General features: G+C 42.2%; 1 protein-coding gene across 7 annotated transcripts in view; it reads left to right on the top strand.

Moving 5' to 3' along the window:
- Nucleotides 1-20847, top strand: part of NDST2 (N-deacetylase/N-sulfotransferase (heparan glucosaminyl) 2) — a 128508-nt gene that overhangs the window by 76105 nt on the left and 31556 nt on the right. For 6 of the 7 annotated variants that reach the window (XM_014956284.1, XM_014956286.1, XM_014956282.1 and 3 more), the window contains one exon: nucleotides 385-445. The gene's annotated coding sequence lies outside the window, so the exon portion shown is untranslated. Of the gene's footprint in view, nucleotides 1-384; nucleotides 446-9799; nucleotides 10064-20847 lie in introns of those variants that run through there. The other variant, XM_014956289.1, reaches the window with a different exon arrangement.

The raw sequence follows: 20847 nt of genomic DNA on the forward strand, positions 1-20847 counted from the left end.
TTCCTTTGTGGTTTACGTTTAAATCCAGGTTGTTGGTTTGTTGGTTGGGGTGGTTTTTTGTTTGGTGTTTCCCCCCCCCCCCCCCCCCCCCCAACTTGTCATTTCTCATCTGTCCCCACTCTTTCTCCCTCTTGCACAATCGAGCCTGCTGCAGTGCAACCCCACGTCATCCTCTGGTCGGTGCCAACAGGGCTGTTGTCCTGGCCTCGCTCTGTCCTCATGGCGTGGTTAATGTAATGTAATCATTGCCTTTGGTTCGGGAGAGCGAAGGTGCTCCTGCTAAGTAAATGTTTACGAACACTGATGGAGGCTAACATTAGGGAAGAGAGAGAGAGAAGCACTGTTTAAAGTCTTGTTTCTTTTTTTTAATTTATTTTGAAACAGAACGTTGTTCCTGAGGGAAGCAGCTGATGAGTATTTTTCCTTCGCCAGACCGTGATCAGAGGTAAGTGCAGAATCTTTTGCATTTTTATGGGCTGTCATCTCCAGATTTGGTAAGGGGCAAAGCTTACATAAGGCCCTTTGAGTGGTCTCACATCAAAATAAGAGGTGAGGAATCGGGTAGAAGGAGGTGGCTAGACTTGTATGCTGCAGTATAAAGTTGCACTCCTCCTTCCCCCCTTCAGAACAATTTTCAGAGGAAACAATTCCATGTGTCTTGTCTTCAGTTGCACAGTTGTCAGCATGAAGTGGCAGATGAATTAATTTGGATCAGAAAGGAATTTATGATGCAGTTCCTGAGTGAGATAGGACGGGGTAGTTACTTATTGCTAAATATTGCTCTATTTAAATGGAGTTACTGTTTCCATACCTTGCGGGAAAAATTTGGGGCAGTGTTGTTCAGTATCCATTAACTCTGCCTTTGAAAAGGAATGGGAAGGATATGGGCTAAAAAAGCTTTTAAAGTTTCAGGTTTTGCATTTCACAGAATCTCTGACCCGTTCATAACAGCTGTAAGATCCCTTTGGGAAATGACTATATTTATGTTGCTCCCAGCACACTGGAACTGCATTCATGACTTATACCCACAGGAAATATCATAAATGTAATTAAAAATAGAAATATTGGGTTGGTCTAAATTTTGTGCTGAAGGAAAGGAGTCCTAGTTTTTTCCCCTTAATTCTGTCTGGATGAATAGTGAGGGAAGGTAGTTCTTGTGGAGTTTATTAAGGGCATATGTTTGAATACTGCGCTCTAATGTAGCAAAAAAGCACCGGTCCTTTTGAGGTGCCTAATGCAAAACTTGCAGAGATTCAGGCTCCTGTGACATCTGTGGATTTCAGGTGCTACAATACTTGTAAAAAAGCCAATCCTACAGTCAGTGCAGTAGAAGAGGGATGATGTGGTCAAGCCTTCATTGAAAGGTTCCTAGATTCTTTGCTTGGAAAGAACAGAGATGCTTTGGTTTTGTGTGTGTGCTGGACAAGTCTGGTTGAAAAGGGAGGATGGAACAGCACATTTGTTGTGCCAGCAGACTGGGTTTACAAAAGGCAAATTTCGGGAGCTAGTACTTAATGCTGAGTTCAGTGCACAGAAACCTGGGTGTTGAGGAAAAGTGGACATACTAAAAATGAGGACTTCAGACTCTTTGAGCCCTACACGTGCTACAGCTCTAAACTTCCTCTGTCTTTTAACCAGAAGCTGAACTTTAATTCTAATTTTCCTGGGAAGCCATAGACAAGTTTGATACTGTTGTCCAAAAGGAAGGATTTCTTCCAGGGCTGGTCTTCATGGAGCTCCCACTTCCTTTTGGCAGCCCTTCTCCAGCCCCACTTACAGCACAGCTCTATGCTTTCTCTTTCTCTCAACTCTAACCCTGAGGTTTCTGGAGACAAGTAGACAAGGGTGCTCAGGCATTGGTCAAATAAAAGGATTTTGGAGGTTTGGAAAAGAGGTAAGACCTGCTGTGCCCTTGTTTCCATAGCTTATACTTCCAGGGTGATTCAAATAGTAAATCTCATCTTCTGTAAACGTTTTGCTGTCAATTTTGCAGGTGCAATTTGCAGAGACTAATTAAGTAGCAAAAATAAATTGAACCATATGGTAAAGGTTTTTGTACTTGCAATACATTGTTGTGAAGAGGAGAGTTGTAATAGAAGCCAGGGCTACTTCTGCAAACTCAAGAGTAGAAATAGAATAAATTAAACAAAAATTTGTGATGGAGCAGAATGATTTTAAAGGCAACATCAGCATTCTGTCCAGCTTGAATAGATGTATATTCCAGAGACACAAGAAATTGGTACATATTTATAATAAGTGAGGGGTTGAAAATATTTATGGAATGCTTCATATATTTTACTAATGTCGATGTATATGTGACATCATGGCTAGAACAGCAAAAGGAGATGAATGTTTGATTTCAGATATAGCCACAGCACATTGCCACTGCAGCTTTGATTTCATTGACACAAAGGCTAGGAAATGGGGAAAGACATCAGAAAATGTAGAAATGGTAGCAGCTAGAGAGACCACATAGTAGAATATATAGCCAGGTAGGCTATGCAGAACCCATCCCACTATACACAGAAGTAGAGTTATTGGAAAGTGTAAGTTATTGTTACTAATTTAAAAGTGGACTTTGAACTTTCCTTGTGCTAACCCATGATTAGTTCATCCTTAGCAATACTTACTTACTGGTTAGTAAATTTTAATGTTTCCTGCAGAGAGATACCTGTACATCCCACAGTTAAATTCCCGAAAAAGTAAGACAGTGAGCATGGTTAGTAAAAGTTTCCTGCAGAGAGATGCCTGTGCATCCCACGGTTAAATTCCCGAAAAAGTAAGACAGTGAGCCACAAAATGCCTGCAGCTTACTTTTCAATAAAACTTTATTTTCCTAAAAGCCTTTATTTTCCTGTGAGAGATTTAAGCCCTAGTTAGTTGTAGCACAAGTAGAGGGACTAATAACTCCTTTTATGTTACATTATATTTTATCTTACCTCATTCTAGTTCCTGGTGTCTGTTTTGTTCTGTCGGTTGGTCCTAATAAGGACTTGTCTACCACGTTTTCTTTTCAGTCACCAGTTCTTCATCTCCTTGTCTGGGAGAGGTTATAGTAACCAGTTTCTCTGAAACTTGTGGGATTGGTCTAATCCTATCAGTGAGGTCCTGTCATTGAAACATCTCCAGAAGTATGCTGGTTTACTTAGGTGGTGTGCCTTCATGACATCATGCCACATTTATGCAACAGAGATGAATTCTAGTGCTTGGACAGGACTTGGTCTTAAACATTTTAATTAGTTTATTGGACTGAAGTTCAAGAGAACTGGCAAGTTAGTGGTGGATTTTTGCCAGTTACTGTTTACATCATTTTTAAGGATTGGCTGTTGCTGAAGATGAGCCTGTTGAGTATTAAAGATGACTACAAAAATGAAATAACTGTCTCAAATAGTAAGCACTACTAAGTGTAAAGACTATGTAAGGCTGGAAACCTGCATAGCGACACCTACTAACCTCATTATCCTTTCCTCCATATAAGCTTACTTCATCCCCAAGTGGGCTTTAGAGATCGTCTGTAAGATAAGAAATGTGAGCACAGCTGAACAGAGACAAAAAATTAATTACAAAGCAGAAGGGCACGACTTAGGGTGCTCTGGCAGGGGCACGTTCCTCTCTTCTGAATGTAACATCTATTTGTCAAGTGAATGGCTTAACTCTGACCCTTTTTCATCCTTCTCGCCATGCATTTTAAATGAATGTAATCTTATGGTTGGGGAATGCTGTGTTTGATACATCAAGAGCTTTTTTTCTGCTTTAATGTGGAAGAGGAAAACTAGCATATTACCATTAAGTTTTCTCCTATAAATGCAAATACATGTTCTTCCTTTCTTTCACCTTCTTCCACAAAATGATTCATGTGCTTATATATTACAAAACTCTATTAGTCTCTCAGATTATACTTTCTGTATCTGGCGTTAAAGCTAAGGCCCTCGCCAAACTGCCAAGATCTTTCCTAAGGCCGTGTTTAAAGGCTTGGAAATCAACTTAGGTTGTGATTATGGACAACTTGGAGGGTTTCCCAGAAAGGACCTGTCCAGTCACCAGTTACAAGAGATTAATATCATTTCCATTGATTTTTAAATCTGTTCCTGCAACCACTATGCACCAGCCTGTTGTCAGGGCACAGCAAGGGCCGGGAGCTGAGGTGAGCCAGGAGGCCAGGGTGACCCCAGCGCGATGGTGGCCTCACCGATGGGGCATTGTCCCACAGGCAGGTGAAAGGTTGCTCGCTCTGTACGCCATCATCTCTCACAAGTTTTAATGATATAACTGGTACCTGTAACGGAGCCTCTTTGTTTCACTGAAGAGGAAGAAGAGGGTTTTCTCCCACATGCTTATTCTGACCCCAGAAACTCTCGTCATCCTTCAGATAGGCATTTCATTCCAGACAGGGTGGATGGGTGGATGATGGCTCACTTGTCCCCTGGTGCAAGAGACAGAGGTATGTTTTTAGGAATACAAACATTTTACTGTTTTCTGTTTGTTCTTTCCCCCTCCCCGCACCTTAATCCCAAAGTCAACTACAACTGGGCCTTCTCAAGAACCATTCTTGTTTTCTGTTTCAGTGGCAGGCCAAAAAAAAAAGGATATGACGGAGTTGTCTTCAATTGAATTTCAGATGGGATAAATTTCACCAGTGACAACATAAACATTCAAGCCAGCTAGAAATTTGTTCACGTGGCTTGTTAGGCCAATAAGCGGTTGTTGGGTTTAATTTTAGTCTTCCTTGTGCTGTGGAGTGGATCTCTGTTAACCTTAGCTAAAGGGGAAATTCAGGCAGGCAGCTGTTCCTCTGTTAACAAACAGGTATTGGCTGGGTTAAATGCATCCTTAAATCCTCTCCTACCCCTTCTGTGGCTCCTAAAGAGAATGATAAGTTTTTCCTCCTCCCTCAATTGTCCCCAGAAAATCCGCTTTGTGCCAAGTATCTTTTTGAGAAGAACTAAGGTAATCTAGATTCTTTCTTAATATTTGGGTGAGGAAGGAGGGAAGAACTCAAAAGAAATCAAAATTTCAGTAGTGATCTATCTTTGCTAGTATCTTTCCAGTTAAATTTACACACAAACATATTTGGTCTTCACTGGCTCTAGTGGGAGTTTCAAGATTTACGGGGCTGGCAACAGCATATCCTGCGTGTTGTCTCTATCTGTAAAATGTGGTAAAGTAAATCAATGAAATGGTGGACAGAGCCCTGGGGGACAAGATCTGTGCACAGGGGAGACTGATGTGTGTGTGTGTGAGACTGAAGAACTGGGTGAGAAATTCCTGTGTGGTACATTAGTGTAAACTGTGCTAGATTTGCTATTTGTTTCTGTCTGGAGGTTAAGAATTATTCAGGGATAGCACTATCAACACTATTGTGCTTTGGTGGCTCACAAATAAGGCTTGATCAAGAAAATTTTTCAAAGAATGTAAACTTAAACGGATATCTTGCTATGTCTTGGTAGTTCCAGAACCATTTAGTCCCCATCCCATTTCTCAAGAGCACTCACTGTAAATAGCATCCTAAACCTGAGATATTTTGAAAACTGTGTAACAGAAAAGCTTATGTCCTTCTGACGTGGAAGGGCATGAAAAATGTGTTCTGCCTAGCCATTTAAAGCCATCGTAAAGGTCCGAGTAAACACCTCGGAGTATAGCCCAATAAATGAGAGGCATCAGAGAGGATTATTGCGTGTCCTTTGGGGTATGAAGCCAGGATTTCAATACAGGTCTGTTAGCAGATTTGCTGTGACAGTGGGATTTTGCTCCTTTTTTTTATTTAACTTTTCAAAATTGGGTTATTTACAAACTAAAGCCACTTACTGCAAACACACTTACCTTGGTTACATATAGCCTTTTAAGCTACTGATAAAAAGCACAGCAAGAGGTTTGAGTCTAACCAACATCCTGGAAATTATGCCTTTACACAATGTGACCCTGGCAAGGAGGAAATACTGCAATTAATGTTAATATTTTTGTAAAAACCACCACTCTTACTTTAGGCATAGAGACTCAAAAAGGCCCTCCTCTTTCTCTGAATAGTTGGTTCTGGTTTTCAGATGGATTTTCCAGATTATGACTATTAGAAGCAAAGGAAAGATACAGGCTGGTCCAGAAATGCTGCAGCGGGCACGTGGTTTCAGCTGGTGACAGAAAACTGAGGCTTTTATCTGAATCATGACTAGACATTTTGAGTTTGCTTTCGTTTTCCTGGGCATTGCCCTAACAAAAGTTCCTTTGAAAATCTGTTTTAATTCACAAATTGTCTAATAATTAAAGATACTGACACCTTTACAGTGAATTATAATAGACTTGATTTTCTTGGTAGCCTTTCCTTGGAGCCCTGCTGATCCTGGTGGAAAACCTCTGCTCTGGTGTTGTATAATTCTGCGGCTGTGCCTCTGCTCTCGCTACAGTGATTAAAATACATTGAGCAGTGAATACAAAGATCACGTAATGGTGTCAGCGGAAATAGTCTGCTGATCCTGGTGGAAAACCTCTGCTCTGGTGTTGTATAATTCTGCGGCTGTGCCTCTGCTCTCGCTACAGTGATTAAAATACATTGAGCAGTGAATACAAAGATCACGTAATGGTGTCAGAAAGGCCTTGCTGTATATCATAGCCAGCACAGGGGATGTTCCAGAGAGACCTACACAGTTATCCCAATCTTCACGAGCAGGGAAGCTGTCTGGGAAGGGGAGGCTGTACTTACAATGTGCAGCAGTAGAGGCTGTCTATCTTAACTCGTAGCAACACCCAGCCTTTCCCCCTTTATTTCCAGGGCTCTTTGGAGACCATCACCATGAAGCAATACTGAGCAGAACTACAGTTTGTGTCACACCAGGGTGGTTAGGACTGACTGTTTAGGGAAATGTGGCTGAAACCTCACTGTAACTACCTGCTACCATGAGGACGTGGTTGATGTACTTGCCTCCAAGTGATGCTTAACAGCAATTGAGCTAAATTTTTCTGTGCTTGCCATTGATCCGGGGAATGGTGTGGAATAGTTCTGGGAGTTGGGGGGGGAGTGGGAAATTGCAGGAGGTTTGGTTAGGAAGGATGGAGAAGAGGAAAATGTAGCCTTTGAGAGAGATCAGACTGAAGTTGTGACTCTAGGCAGTGAGCAAAAGTTAATTGTCTTCATATACATGGAGCAGCAGTAGTTCTTCTCTCTAACATTTTCTAAGTGAATGAATTTGAAAAGACTAGCAGCAAGTGTCCAATAAACCTGAATCTCTATAAAACACTGGAGGCTGGAGAAAAATGTATTAAGTGCATAGTGAAAACTCATCACAAAAATCTTAGTTACTCTAAAAGTCAGTCCTTTGTTGTTTCGAGTCAGGATTTTCTGTCATCTTTGTGATTAGTGGAGTATCAAGAGATTTCCAACATCTGCTTTTTGCATACTGCAGCTTGAATGGAAAGGGTTTGTTTGCTGGCACAGGCAGGAGATGGAAGCTAAAAATTTAAATGGTTTTAGGTTATGTATAAATGAAAATTTTGTCAGCATCATCCATCTGCAGTTCACAAAGAGGCTTGCAAAGTTGCAGTGCTGCATTGTAGTATGACATCTATTTGAGAGAGGTTTTTTTAAACGTGGCAGAATAGAGTTGTCTCCTCTTTTAGATGAGGAAACCACATTTTTCAAAGGTACTGGCCATCCATTTAACTTTTGCTGATTGATTAGGACAGCAGCACTAGTTTCATGGGTGTAATCCTTAGCCCTCAACACCTCGTCTTTTATTCACCGCTTAGCAATAAATATCTTAATGTCTGTGTGCTTTTCTTTCTGAAAGACTTCAGTGCTTTTTTTCCTTTTTCATATTAAATAAATGAGTAAATAATTTGCTATGGTTTTATAATGTATCTTCGAGGATTAAACAGCACTGAGTAAATCATTGTGCCGTTGTAGGACAGAAAGAATACATAATAGTATTCCCTTTCTGAATTAGTTTTATTGTTAATTCAAAAGGAAAATAATTTACTCATAATAGGCAATTTAAACCTTTTTCTACCTTAGCTTCCAGGGCCCGTTTCTGTCTTGTCAAAGCAATGAGTTAATAGAAAAAAATCTTTGAGACAGACCTTAACTGCCGCTACCCGGTCAATTTAGCTGTGAGAAGCGAGACATTCTGCAAAAGCATGTTAAATTGTAGTAGGTAACCCCAAGAGCCTGATAATCGACCCTTGACACTGATTTTTAGTTTTTAGCTTGTTATTTTCAAGATAAAATTTTAAGGAGGTGCTGTGTTCACTTTATAACAGAGATAGCACCTGAATCACTGAGATTGAGGCCTCTTTCAGAGCTTTCTCTAATCCCCTGTAACGTTCCATCACACTTGAGTTTTCACTGCCTTATTACAGAAGTGTTTGCTGTGCGCTGTCAGCTCCTGTTAAAATAACTCCTCTAGAGATGTGTGCTAGTGTGTCATCCTGGCTGAAAACCCTCTTCTCCCAAACCCTGGCTGGGAAAGGACACAATTCTGAGCACACCTAAGGCACTGCATCTTCAAAGAGTAGAGTGTGCTGCTGTGGTCAGAAGCACCTCCTTTCCTGCCTGACTCTTGATCACTGTTTTCTAGTCTATTTTAAAGTAGAGAGCCCCTCTTGTGCCAGTCTTTGAGGGGTATAAAGAGAATTTAGCTCCCCCACTGCCACTGTGACCAAACACATGCCTTGGTACGGATAGAATGTAATCTCAGATTTATGTGTTTGTTCTTTGAACATGTTAATTTTTTATTAGTGGTGCACAAGAAGGTGATTTTTCTGTGTCCCTCTGCAGATTTATTCCAGTCTCAGATGCCAATAACAGTGCCTGAGTATACTTAGCTGGTGTGCTGTTGGGTTGGTGTGCTCCCCCTGCCCCCAAGTATGAGATCGGTTCGCTAAGTGAAACTGCGAGCCGCATTAGGGGAAGCGAAGCAATTTACTGCTGCTGAATACATTTACTGAGTGTAGTTTCCCTCATCTTGTCAGCTTGTCAGTCTGGAGGCATCCATAAACCTGTGACAGCTTCCAAAGAGGAGCTCCGGCAGCGAGCTGTCAGGGTGCCAGGCGCTGCTGTCTGTGGGCTGCCTTCCTCCCCTCTCCCCCCTTGCCCTCCCTCTCCCTCCTCTTCTCCCCTGCTCCCCGCCTCCCTCTACCTTATTCATGTGGGTTTAGGTCCTGCCGATCTCTCTGGCTGTACCTTTTTTGGTTTCCTCCTCGATCCTTCTTGCCACTGGAACGAAAGAACTGGCTGCCCCTGGTGCAGCACCTGCCCCTGCAGCCTCGGGGAGGGGGTGAAGGGGAGGAAAGCGGGGCGCCCCGCATCCCCGGCTGCCGGCAGCGAGCCGGATCACTCACTTTGCTAGAAATGCCTTTGAACTGCTGCCAGATCCCATTGTCTGCCGTGCAAATGGAGTTCAACGCCCTGCCGGGATCAGACGCGCAGTGTGTCAGAGGAGGAAGGAGCGGGGCTGTATCCCCACCCTGAAGGAGCATCTCGAATCTGCCGGGTGCCGTGACCATGCTTCTCTGCCTTCCTCTGCTCACCGTCTTCCTTACTTTCCTCTCATTGTTCCTGGGATTTCAGGGAGTGACGTGGAAGCTTTTCAGAGAGGAGCTGCAAGGCAAGATAGTTCCTGGGGAGAAGAGGGCTGTGCATTTGGACTGTTTATGTGGGACTCTGCTTTGCCCACTGCCCACCTGTAGCCACAGTATGATATACCAGCTAGTGGTTAATGGTGCTTATGCTCAGCAGTGCTGATGTGCTCTTTTTTGACATGAATTTATTTACATTCTTCCATTTGTCTGCACTTAAAATTCCAGCATCCTTAGGTTCACAAAATGATCTGAGAGATTTTGGCAACACTGATTGAAGGGAAGGCAGCCACTGATCCTAATAATGGCTCAGACATCTACCAACTGTGCAGCCCAGCTGCCCTTCTCCACAAAGGCCAGCTCACTTTATATAGGATTTTTGTGAAGAGCAACTCTCAGGCTTTCTTGCTTTCCCTTTGGCTCCATGTCTTTCCTTGGGCTACTGGCTGTCAGACTCCTTTCGAGAGAGTAACTTCACTTGAGGATTTCACTTTTAAAGGTAGGAATTGGAATCTTTGTGCTTACCTTTGCTATGCCTTATCTAATTGTTAACCTGGGCTGCTACAAGAAAACATCTGTTTTTTTCATGTCTTGTTATTTGACTGCTCATTAACCAGTCGTCATCTGCAAGGACAGTGCTTTGAGAGGAGGGTGGAGGAGCTGCTCTTCGTTCACTGTATGAGGCAGCACACTAAGTGGAGTTGGCAGGGCTTGCATCTCACACTGATGTGCCTGCTACGTTCCTTGCTCATTAAGCTCTTTGTTAGATCCTTCTCCTCCTCTTCCCTCTCTCTGCTCTCCCTTTCCCTCCCTTATAGGATGTCTCTGCATCTAACCTTGCTGCTGGGTTAAATGCAGATTGTGGAGTGTGCTGGAGGAGGATGAAATCTGCCCTGTGACGAGCAGAGTAGAGCCACTACAGATAGAAAATTTTTAAAATCAGATGATGTGTTGTATGTTCCCTGAGAACTAATGCAACCACATTTTCTAGTGGTTTTTCACACAACAATCTAAATTCTCATTTGCATCTCAAGAGCAAAGCTAGTTGTGCTAAGTTAATATTTAGCAGCTTGAAAGCTTAGAAATGGAAATTTTAATAGATACTCATTTTTCTTTCATCACAAACTAGAAGGCCCTTTGGTTAACAATGTGTTTGGTTTCCACCTTTGAGTTCCTTGGGAAATAAGGTTCACTTGGAACACTGAGGATTTTCCCATCGTTAAGAAATTTTTAGATCCCCAAGCTGAGATGTAGATGCCATTCTCCTGGTCAGGGCACATTCAACAGAACTTACACCTTTAGAAATGTTCTTTAATTAACCAGTCAAGTTCATGCTGATAGTATGGATGCTTCTGCAAAGTGGCCAAACGCTGCAGATGTAGGAAGCAAGGGCTTGGCCTGGAGCACAGACCAGGGCCTCTTCTCTTAAGGGTCTTACTGTTTTCATCTTATAGTGATGAATGTAGTCAGATGGTTGTAAGTAACAGTGTAACTCCTGCTGTCTAAAACCTTCCCTCTACAATATGGCTATATGGAAGAGGAGACACAATTTTCAATTCCCTTCTCTGCCCTCCTTGTTCAGTCCCCAGCTTCAGGTCATAAAGGATGAGGGTGGGTGGTGGTTTCTGCATAAGTGATGTCATGTGTTGCCAGTTAGTTAAAATTGCAGTGGAATTTTTTCCATATTGTAGTAGGATCTGGCTTTTCTATAGGCCATTCAGCAATCCCAAATAGATAATGCAAAAGTTTATGTTGACAGGAGTGCTTAACCAACACAGAGATGAAGTAACCTGTCAAAGGTGACCTGCTGATAACTCCTGGAATTTTGGGTCTTATCTCGCAGCTGGGATTGTCAGCCAGCCTCCTTTGGTAGCTTTTCTGCTTCGATGATTTGAAAGAAATTACTAAAAAAAGTAATACAAATGATCTTTCAGTACAAACCTTCTCTATTGTTTTAAACCATCCGGAAATGATGTATCAAGTCAGTTCACCTTAGATGAAATATACCGAAAAGTCGTTAACCCCACTGCCCATTGGGAAATGACCATTTTACATGCTCAGTGAAAGGTTACAGCATGTCAGAGGCATTTCAGGAGTGGATGCAGCCATTTGCCTGAAACCACGATTAAGGTCCAGGTTGTGCGAGCTCCCTGTTCAGCCCGGTGTTACTGCTTCAGCCTGTATAGATGTGTCTCCGTTGTCGCACCTCATTCTGCACACCTGGACCCTCCTGAAGTTTTCTTCTGGCAGGATGAAGGGCCACCTGTAGCACAGAGCTGGACCCGGAGCAGGTACTCGAGTAGTTATCACTCTGTGGGGTGCCTGTTTTCTCACACTTCCTGATGGAGTCACCTATGGCACTAAGAGCACTCGGGTGTGTTTGAAAGCTGGGAACCTCATTTTAGTTTTTGAAGCACTCTGAAGAAGGTGATGGATTCAATGAGCTTGTTTGGAGAGATGCAATTGGTAGTGCTCATTTATAAAAAATGTTGCCCGGTTGCTGGAGAGTAGGAGGGGGAAGAGGTTGAGAAGGAAAGTCTGCGAACCAAGCCTGCTTACACGCATTAAGATGAGCCCAGGCATGAAGTGAAAGGAAAACTCAGAGCTCTTCATTATCTAATACTCCCTTAGGGCAATAACAAACTCACTATAGAGCCAGCCAGGCAGGCACAGGGGCTGGCGGAGGGGGAGAGAGAGCACACATTGTTCTCAGAGTATGGCGGGCGCTGGAGTCTTTCACTGTGAATTCGAAGCCATCTTTAATGCAAAATATTCCTCAAAGGGGTATGGTTTTGTTGCTTACCATTTCAAAAGCTGCTTTCAGTCCAGTGCAATGCCTTCTTCCAAACAAAAGGTTGTAAAGTTAGTTACGCTGCAATAAAGGAAGTATAACCATGTTTTTTCATACCCCCACATATGAGCTGAGTTTGTGCAGAGACCCTCCTTTTTGGAACTGAAAAAGACCAGGTGGAGAAGTTCACCTCTCTCTCTCTTTTAATGTGTTGTAGCTTTTCAGCCTTTCTGTGGTGCTTAGCGGCCACTCTGTATTGAATGCTTCATTTCAGAGTAAGTAATCGTTTTAATACTGAAAATTCAAGTGCAGAATCTCTATTTCTGTAAAGGCCAAACATTTCTCCTGGGGGAGGAGGGTGGGGAATGTGGGAGAGCACGTAAGGCAGACCTCCAGTGTCTCCCAGTGCTACATGGACAGTTGTTCTGCTTTGGATTTCTGTTAGGAGCAGGGGATAGAGGTTAAGGTGTCTCCTCGGAGGTGGTATGGTGGGTAGGGGTAGGATTCCTGGCATGGTTCAGCCTGCAGACGTTAAATTGGTTGATTGACATGAGTCTGTTCAGGATCGTGAAGGAAAGTGAACCTTTCTCTAAAAAAGTTGAGGACTCAAATATCTCCTCTTATTTGTATTCCTGGCATTTGCAGAGTCCAAGGTGGTTCTTCATATAAGCAATCTGACCTAAAATAAATTCACTCTCTTCCCCCTTCCCAATGAATTAAATGCCATTGCCAGCAGTTTAACCTTGGAGGTGGCCCTTGCTGAAAGAGCGTGGTTCCCGTTTGACGCAAATAGCAGCAGTGAAGAAAAATAAATATATGAGCGCCTGGCAAAGGCAGTGGAGGGGAAGAGAATTTTCACCCCTTCCATGGAGCAACCTCTGTGCTATAAGCAAACCAAGGCAAGTTACGATCCTTCTGCTAATTGAGAACTGCTGGAGGATTTTTCACCCTCTGTCTGTCTCAAATCTCATTCCCTGGAGGGTTTGCGGTAGAGCAGCAAGCAGCGGCGATCCCCCCCTTATTTGAAGTTTGTGTTTTACCTAGGTAAAGTCAGGATACCAGTTCATTCTGATACCTTCACAAAGTGCTGTTGAGGCATCAGTGGTTAACATCTTTGTGTAACGTGAGTCTCATTTTACAGAGAGCAAAGGTTGGGAAAATACAGGCAGGCAAAGGGGAATATGGGCAAAAATAAGCGTAAAAGCACTGGGGCAGGATCCTTGCTGCAGGTACCAAGATGTCAGCAGGTCCTTTGAACGTGCTTCCCGTGAACACTTGCCATCACAGATGTTCTGCAGCCACTTAGCGCTTCACGGGAGAGCGAGGACAAAGCGCTTCAAATTATTGCAGAAACACTAACCCAGATTCATAATGAAGACTGAATTTTACAATTCAAGTAGAGGCTACATTTCTTTGTTGTGTGGGAAAACAGAGCATGTCTTCCAAAAAGCTGTAATCTTTATATTCCAGCTACCAAATTAAGTATGTGAGAGTTAAGTAGACCAAATAATTAGAGCTCAAATTAATTTGTGTATTTAACTTTAAAATTAATGTCTAAAATTTTAAAAGATGTTTATCACAGTGTATTTTTTAGTAATGTAATTATAGCTCTCCAGAGTTGCTGTCTAGCTAAAAATTATTTAATTCTTGTGTTTTGGCTACAGTGAAGAAGATAAGAGAATTAAGAATTTGGATATCCAAACTGCTTTTGCTTTCCCCTTTGCAGCAATGCTGAGTAGAAAAAGAAGAAAAAAATCTTATCTGGAAGTATAGTGTTAATCTAATCTGGGGCTACTAAAAAGCATTAATTATTTAGTTATAGTGTTGCTGCAAAGTCGAGTTTGAATTACTTGAATGCTCTAAATGCGGTTGTTTCTCTCCCATCACATCTGTGCACAAGATTTTAGTGCTAAATGATCTGAAAACTGTCAAGTATCTCTTACCTCACTGAGATCAATTAGCACATTAGTATTTGAGATTTCAACATTAATGATGAAATTCCAGCATTTATAATGTTTTAGTGTGGGTATTCTTTAATGTAGGTTATGTGCACTCTTGGGTAGCTAATACCACTTTTGTCTCAAGTTTACAATTGAAAGGGCAGAAAGCACTGAAAAAATGTAGTTGAGGCAACTTTCCTGCCTAATGCAGTCCTTGCCTTCTTTTGCTCTTCTCTGGACAAAGGGCAGGGATGAATGCAGTTAGACAGTACTTGCAAGAGTATTTGATTTCCACAGCCAAGCCAGCAGTGATTTTAGTCAGGATAGGGATGAAATAATGCTGTGGTGTGTCCAGAATATTGCAAGACATGGTGAATTTTAGCCTTGTGGACTGTACGAGCCCTCCCCCGTCAGCATTAAATACATAAGCTGTAAGCGTGCTGGGGTATTTCTGCTGGAACTCAGCTTTGAAGATGAGATGTTAAGCCTGTTAGGCCCTGCTTCTTTTGATTATTAAAGAACCTATGTTTTTTTAAAAGTAGGCAAGCTCTACCTAATGTCTCAGGCAAATTCTGTCTTTAGGCGCAATGTTTCTGCCTCCTTAAGCAATGTGAGCTGTCATTTTCTCCTACTCCCCCCTGACTCCCTGTGCACTCCTCCCTTTATCTCTGCCTCCTACTCTCAGCTTTGCATTTTGTTTCATGCTGCCTCAGGATACCAGTTCATTCTGATACCTTCACAAAGTGCTGTTGAGGCATCAGTGGTTAACATCTTTGTGTAACGTGAGTCTCATTTTACAGAGAGCAAAGGTTGGGAAAATACAGGCAGGCAAAGGGGAATATGGGCAAAAATAAGCGTAAAAGCACTGGGGCAGGATCCTTGCTGCAGGTACCAAGATGTCAGCAGGTCCTTTGAACGTGCTTCCCGTGAACACTTGCCATCACAGATGTTCTGCAGCCACTTAGCGCTTCACGGGAGAGCGAGGACAAAGCGCTTCAAATTATTGCAGAAACACTAACCCAGATTCATAATGAAGACTGAATTTTACAATTCAAGTAGAGGCTACATTTCTTTGTTGTGTGGGAAAACAGAGCATGTCTTCCAAAAAGCTGTAATCTTTATATTCCAGCTACCAAATTAAGTATGTGAGAGTTAAGTAGACCAAATAATTAGAGCTCAAATTAATTTGTGTATTTAACTTTAAAATTAATGTCTAAAATTTTAAAAGATGTTTATCACAGTGTATTTTTTAGTAACGTAATTATAGCTCTCCAGAGTTGCTGTCTAGCTAAAAATTATTTAATTCTTGTGTTTTGGCTACAGTGAAGAAGATAAGAGAATTAAGAATTTGGATATCCAAACTGCTTTTGCTTTCCCCTTTGCAGCAATGCTGAGTAGAAAAAGAAGAAAAAAATCTTATCTGGAAGTACAGTGTTAATCTAATCTGGGGCTACTAAAAAGCATTAATTATTTAGTTATAGTGTTGCTGCAAAGTCGAGTTTGAATTACTTGAATGCTCTAAATGCGGTTGTTTCTCTCCCATCACATCTGTGCACAAGATTTTAGTGCTAAATGATCTGAAAACTGTCAAGTATCTCTTACCTCACTGAGATCAATTAGCACATTTGTATTTGAGATTTCAACATTAATGATGAAATTCCAGCATTTATAATGTTTTAGTGTGGGTATTCTTTAATGTAGGTTATGTGCACTCTTGGGTAGCTAATACCACTTTTGTCTCTGTATGGGAAACAATTTACGATTCTAAGTTTACAATTGAAAGGGCAGAAAGCACTGAAAAAATGTAGTTGAGGCAACTTTCCTGCCTAATGCAGTCCTTGCCTTCTTTTGCTCTTCTCTGGACAAAGGGCAGGGATGAATGCAGTTAGACAGTACTTGCAAGAGTATTTGATTTCCACAGCCAAGCCAGCAGTGATTTTAGTCAGGATAGGGATGAAATAATGCTGTGGTGTGTCCAGAATATTGCAAGACATGGTGAATTTTAGCCTTGTGGACTGTACGAGCCCTCCCCCGTCAGCATTAAATACATAAGCTGTAAGCGTGCTGGGGTATTTCTGCTGGAACTCAGCTTTGAAGATGAGATGTTAAGCCTGTTAGGCCCTGCTTCTTTTGATTATTAAAGAACCTATGTTTTTTTAAAAGTAGGCAAGCTCTACCTAATGTCTCAGGCAAATTCTGTCTTTAGGCGCAATGTTTCTGCCTCCTTAAGCAATGTGAGCTGTCATTTTCTCCTACTCCCCCCTGACTCCCTGTGCACTCCTCCCTTTATCTCTGCCTCCTACTCTCAGCTTTGCATTTTGTTTCATGCTGCCTCCTATTCCTGGAACAGTCTCCCAGTCTCTGCTGCCAAATCCTCCCTCCCTCTCTCTGCTCTTGCGAACCTGTTTCTTCCAGCAATCGCTCCCAAGTTGTTTACTTGACTAATTGTCTGTCTGTATGCTTTCTTTCCTATATCTGCCGTTCTGGATCGTGTTTCTTAATGTGAGATAGTGTGTGTGGCAGGATAAAGGGGTGTATTTGCCACTATTTTGTTGAGCATTGTTTGCCTTAGCTCTTTATACAGTGATCAGTAATAAATTCCCCTTCCCGTTTTGAGTGCAGGATTTTTCACTTGGTTCCCTATTTTCTGTGCGCTATTAAAGTGCAGCCATATTTTATCTCAAGGTAATTGCTAGGCTATGGAAAATTAATGTCTGTGTTACAGCAAATGCCATCAGCTACCCTCTCCACGTGGGCAAAGTTCAGCTGTGTTTATCAACTTGCTTGAAAAGGTGGTAGAAAACACAGGGCTCTGGGCAAATCTGGTGGTGCTCAATAATATTCCTGTCATTGCACAGCTTCACTGCGGTGGTAATTGTGGGGCCATGGCTGTTATTTTCCTGGCGTGGGCAAGCTCGCAGAAGCGTGCCTGGAGATGGATCTGCTTACTGTTTATAAAGCATTTCCCTGTCCTTGTTTGTGGAACAAGACTTAACCGCAAAAACATGGCAGGAAAGAGGAAAACACACCGTGTTACTAAAACTACATGCTGGTAAGCGGTTATGTTGTTGTATGCAAGTGGTGGATCATGTCATTGGTTTTACTTTGCAGTGCATTTTACAGACTAAACACCTTCTACCAGGCGCCAGACCAGGAGAAGTGGGTTCTCTTTCCTTGCTGAACACCTCGCGTACAGGCTGATGCACGTTTCCACCTGGAGAGAATTTCACTTTTTCTGGCAGTTCTGTCCTTTCCATTCCAACTGAGACAAGGCAATCTGATCAACAATTATAAAAAAACAAGTTATGGGGATTTTCTGGTTTCAGTTCAATTAATTGAACCAAGTTGAAGATTTAATAAGAAAAAGAAACTCTGAAAACATTAATGTTGCTTTAACCTAAGTTTCATAATAATGTGTTCTGAATATTTCTGTTTTCTTAAGTCTCACTTCTGATAATATCTGATCTCATATCATACTGCTACATGTGAAACAGAAGTAGTTTCATAATTGTTTAATGCTGTTTAAACCAGATTGCAAAATAGCACACAACAGTAACCCCATTAATTTTGACATGAAGGTTAGGCATACGTTTTTTCCATTATTAGAAACTAGAAGTGGACTTCAAAACTAAATTTTTTCATGGAAAAAACAATTTCTTACTTCAAAGCATAAATAGTTTCCATGTTAATAATGAAAAATTAATCAGACTTTCAGTAGCTGAATGCATTTTATTGGGAATTGTACTACCTGTAAATTTTGGAAAACAGTCTCTGATTTAGTCTCCAAAGCCCATAATTGGGGACCTTGCAGTTTTCAGTACCCAGAATTTTTGTCTTCAGCTGCAGTCCCTTGTGGAGACGTACATTTTGCTCAAAATTCCTGAGCTTTTCTAAGAAAACTTGAGTTTTATCAGAGGGTAGATTTGATTCCAAATAGAGCAGCCTTTCTTCCTGAGTTTGTCTGTACTGTCAATTAGGCTGTTAATGAGGCCCTGGACTTATTCTGCATGAAGGAGTATTTTAAAGATGTAGCTTCCTAGTAGAAAAAAATTCTGCTCGTAATCAGTTGACTAATTAAATGTGCAAGAATGTAGCACCCACTTTAGCAATTTGGTCTATTCAATGGGAAGAAGGTGAAGAACTAGTGATGTGTAATTGAAATGAATTAATATATTTGAGACTTACGTCTTTTGAAATAAGTTTTATTTCTCTGTGTTGCTTGTCTAAACCCAAGGTTTCTACAAAGGGGAACAGAAGGTACAGTGTTGAAATTCTTGTTTAAAATGTAGTGAACATGGCATAGTGTAAACTGTGGCGTGGAAGTAAGTGTGTGTTGCCTGTGTTGCTCTGATTTTGTAACAATTACAAACACAGATGGTCTGAGAGAAAATTAAATAATTCCACCCACATTAAGACAGGGAAGTCTAACAATAGCCATAACTCTTTATCACCCTGTTTCTCTAGCAGACTCCATCCTGCTGTCACTTACACAGCCTTCATGCATTGAAAACTAACTAGAGAGTGAAGCTGCTGCAGAGTCCATCAAGGCCAGAAGGACCCCAGTAGACTGGAGTTGCCCCAACACACCGTGTGTTGGCATCCACCCTCCTCCTCTGACAGAGGCAGCATCCTCAGCAACAGCACCCAGAGGAGACAAATAGAGGTGGTCAGTGGCAGCCACCAGGTTCAGTTTGGAATGCAGTGGTCACCAGAAGAGTTTGTAGTCATCAGGCAGGTCCGGAGTCAGATCAGCAAGGTGGAGCATACTTGTAATGGTCATGGCTGTTGGTGCATGCAGGGCCCTCACAGTCTTTCTTACAGAGTCTTGAGATCTATTTCTACCATAACCCTTGTGAAAAACCAGATGCTGATTTTCACTGCACAGGTGGCCATGAAGGCTTAGCGAGGGCAGTAGAAGACTGCATTTGTTCCTGTCTTGAAAAACCCAGGCCTCCAAACCACTCTCAGTCAGCCTGTGTAATCTCTGCAGACCTCAAGTCATCCCTTTTCCACTCACTGCACTCTTCTTCCTTTGCTTGTTTTCACTCATTTTGCCTTTGCTTGGCCAGATTCATAGCTTGCTTATATCATTTCCCTGTCCTCCTCCTGTAGTGATTTTGCGCTGTATCAAAAGCTGTCTTGCAGTAGCCGAGCCAGCAAAAATGTGAATATTTTGTTTTCTGAGTCTAGGAAGCCTATTTATTTCAATCACACCAAGGTAATAGAGAGCTGAATATTAGAAACTACAAAGGCTGGGAGTTACACCATTATCTTTGTGCTGGATGGAGGTGTTTTGAACAGATGGACCTCACCTGAAGGCAGGCAGGAGGGAGCTGCTGTGCACAGCCAGGGAAGGCGTTCATTTAGAAGCCCAGCAAATTCTGACCCTGTGAATATTATTGCAAACACACAACAAGATATAAGCACAAGGGCTTTTCCAGAGTTTTTATGCTTTGGTAGAGCATACTTACAGCTTTCTCCTGATGTCAGTTTGTGTGAACTTTCAGTGTAACACTATCAGCCTGTTCCCTACTGTCGTATGTTCCTAGATGAAATAGATTGGAAAAGAGGATCAGCCCCTATGTGTTACCTGACAGGAGGAAGTGACTGAATATAGATCCGATTCTTGCTAATTGAGGTGAAATGTTTAAAGTGTAGCTCAAAGGAAGAATGGTTGTGCTGCTTTCATAGCAATTGCAGATTTAACTCTCTTAATGTACATTTCTATGTTAAGACACTTCAGCTCTGACTGACACTGAGTTGTCTTGGTTTTGCCACAGTTTGACTGTATTTCCCCACTTGATTAAGTTACTTAAGATAGCAGAGAAGACATTTTGCTTTCTGCAGCAGGATCGTTTATCTGAATTGTGATAAGCAGGGTGCGTGAGGGAGTGGAAATTAGATCCTTGTCCATATCTAATGCGGAAGGAACTGCCTTTATTTCCTGTTCTCACAGTTGAGTTGAAGATGTTCTGCCATGATAGAATGTACTTCTTGATTACCAGTGTAAGGAGGAGGCTGAAGATGGTGTGTTCCCACCATTTGGGGTGACAGGAGATACTCACATCCCACCTGGGCGGGATTGGAGAGCCACTTGGGGTGCCCTTCTGTGGCAGGTGCTAGCTCTGCCTCTCCATCCCAAAGCTCCAAGTGGCTGCAGAAAGGGGCTGGTGTCTCAAGTTGTCACCTGGTTTGGGAAAAGGGTTAGGGTCAGAGCATGCATAGACCCACTGTGTGTCAGGGAATCATAGAATCAATGTATGGGGTTGGCGCAAAACAGAAGGAAGGGCCAGTCCAGAATGAAACTGTGCAGTTCTTGTGGAGGCCTGATACCTGGGTGTTAGAGCTTCAGTAGCACATGAAATAAAGAAGCGGGGGTGCCCCTTTGGTTACCTCTGAGGAAAGTGCCTCCTTTACCTACCATGGGCAGTTGCACTACAGAGACCTGTGCAGCCCCCGAGCAGTTCCATCTCCTTGGCTGGTGGAAAGCTCTGACTTCTGTGAGAGCTTCCACTGCCATGACACCTTGTAGTCTTTCCTTCTCATTCCAGC

The sequence above is a fragment of the Calidris pugnax genome, unplaced genomic scaffold, assembly GCF_001431845.1.
Source record: "Calidris pugnax isolate Ruff unplaced genomic scaffold, ASM143184v1 scaffold196, whole genome shotgun sequence".
Classification (NCBI taxonomy): Eukaryota; Metazoa; Chordata; class Aves; order Charadriiformes; family Scolopacidae; genus Calidris; species Calidris pugnax.